We start from the raw sequence: 2,767 nt of genomic DNA, 5'->3' as shown, positions 1-2,767 counted from the left end.
CCCCCCATAGGAAGGACCTTTCATTGTGAGCAAGGCTCTTCACAATGATGCCTATTACCTGATTGATGCACAGGAATGGAAGAAAGGGAAGGCGGACAGGTCCGGAGAGGAGACCAAACGTCCGTGGAATGTAGCTCTGTTGCGTCCTTTCTACTCTTGAAGTTGTGGTGTAAGAAGTTCCTTTTTTGTACCTTATTTGCTATGAATAAAAGATGTCGGAACCTCGAATGAGTCTCGGGGACTACCCTTACTGAAGTTGTATGTAACATGTTTATTTTTTCAGTTTACCGGTTGCTTATTGAACGTTTTTTCTTTCCGGTTTAGTAGTGTGCTAGACCCTACCGGAGTCTTCGACTCTGCTGTTGTCCGTAACTCGGCTTCATGGCAAGCAAGATAAACCGGTAGGGGATAAGCACATGAACTGCGAAGAGGGAGAGCGGGAAAGAACAATCTGGAAAATTTAACTAACCCCGGTTATACCGTTTTTTTGCAAAAATTTCGAGTTATTTCTAAGTTCAAGAAAGTGCTTGCTTGGTAAAAGAACTTTGTGCTCATACGCCAAAAACGCCCAGAGAAGGTAGGCAGAGCCAAAGCAAAAGAGCCAAGTATGCATCAAATTGGATGCGGAAACAATTTCGAAATCATTGCAGTGCAAGAAAAAGCAAATCAACAAGCAAATGTGCTAAGGCAAACATAACTTAATTAACTACCGGTATAGCGTACCGGCATAAACTGTTGTACCACAACCAAAATAGAGATTAAGTATTATACATCATAAACCCCGGCATACCGGGGTAGAATTTAACGGGCAATGTTTCCAAGATCAACAGGGCCAGCATATCACAGGCAATGTTCAGGCAACGTTCAAGCAACAGGGGCTTCAGGAGGAGCGTCTTTGGCGTCAGGACCCTCTGGAGGCGCGTCACTGGCTCCGGCCTCATCAGCGTCTTCATCTTCCTCTTCGTCGCTCAGATAGTCCTTGACGTCTGGAGGAGGGGGGATGAAGGCGCGCGTTTCAGCGAACTCCGCGATGTGGTACGCGCGATCCTGCCGCTTAGCGGTGAGGACCGGGTCCAGGTCGGTTGGAGCCCCTTCGCGCACGCTGGTGAGGGCGTCCAGGTCCAGCTCCGGGTACCAGGAGCAGGCAACGCGAAGCGCTGAGTCTGCTCCGGCACGGGCAGCAGAGCACTGCCACTCCCGGATCCTTCGGCCGGCACCCTTCAGGCGATCGCAGATGAGGGAGAAGCTGTCTGGCACTTCTTCTCCGGGCCAGAGAGTCCTGTAGAGCTGGGCGGCCACCTGCGGGATGTCAGAAAGGTTCCGATCCACGCAGCGCATGTGGGAGACCCGCGCGTTCAGCGCAACCAGGTGGTCATAGGGATCCCAGGGCGCACCCAGGTTCTTGTACGCCTGTCGCACCCGGCGCTCTCCAACCTTCTTTACAGCATGCGCCTGAGAGTCCGGGAAGAGCCCTGCAAGGCAAAGAAAAGAAGCTAAGTACATGCTACCGGAACAGGTAAGCTTATAAGCAGGAACCGGAAAGGAAAAAAGAGAAACTTACGGAGGGCAAGCGCGTCAGTCTGCGTAACCAGAAGGTCGTACTCCTTCTGTTCCGCATCCAGCCGCGCGGCCTTGTCCTCGGCTGCTTTCCGCGCCTTGGCGGCCTCTTCCAGCTCAGCCTGCAACACCACGTTGGCGTTGCTGGCATCCTCCAGCGACTCATTCAGCTTGGCCTCCGCAGCGGACTCAGCAGCCTTTAGCGCCTTGGCATGGTCAAGACCAAGCTGGATAAGCTGGTCCTTGAGCTCCTTGTAGCTGGCTTTCTGGGCGCTCAGATCCTCCTGGTGCTTCCGGATAAGTTTGTCCTTCTCTTCTGAGACCCGGAAAGAAAGTGTTAGCAAAATTGTACTGATACAATGCAGAGAAAGTAACTTAACCAGAAAACAGGAAGTTATACCTTGGGCGGCGGCAAGCTGCATCTTGAGGGCATCGATAGAAGCTTCCGGGATGGCTGTTGAAACAGAATATCATAAGTGTTAAGAATTGAGAGAAAGAAGGCTTTCCGGTAAAAAGATGTCGGAGGCGCAAAGATTTACCTTGGCACTTGCTGTGTGCCTCAGCGAGGTCCCGGTGCTCCAAAGAAGCTCCTCAAAGAGGATCTTCCGAGCGTCAGCTGTGGTCTGTTCAAGAAAATGATGTTAGCTAAGAGCAAAGATCTTAACCCGAAACTCGGGGACTGGCTATGCCGGTTTCGCGTGTTTCTAGATAAGTTTCGCGCTAAGAGCTGCGCTCTCAACACGAAACTCGGGGACTGGGAGGATAGACGAGATTCAGCAAAAAAGAGAAACCGGCGTAAGTTAAAAGTTCAAGGAAAGATAGAAAAAAGCTAGAAAAAGAGGAACCAAGATAAATCAAAAAATGGAACAGGCTTTGTGGGACTTACCATCATGTTGTTCGTGGCATCAAACCACGCGCTGTCCAGCTCTTTGACGGCCCGACGCAGCCGCATGAAGTGCTCTTCTGAGCACCGCGCACCAACAGGGTCAGGCGCCGGTAGCCGGTCCTTGCCCAGGCCGCGGGTCGCCTTGGACATGTCCGCGGCGTTCCACTTCTCCGCATAGGGCAACAAGTGCCACAGCTCCCGGCCTTCGCGCTGGAACGCGGTGATTGATACGTCTCCGACGTATCGATAATTTCTTATGTTCCATGCCACATTATTGATGTTATCTACATGTTTTATGCACACTTTATGTCATATTCGTGCATT

Source organism: Lolium perenne, chromosome 6 (assembly GCF_019359855.2).
Source record: "Lolium perenne isolate Kyuss_39 chromosome 6, Kyuss_2.0, whole genome shotgun sequence".
Lineage (NCBI taxonomy): Eukaryota > Viridiplantae > Streptophyta > Magnoliopsida > Poales > Poaceae > Lolium > Lolium perenne.
Note: the sequence above shows the minus strand (reverse complement) of the source record.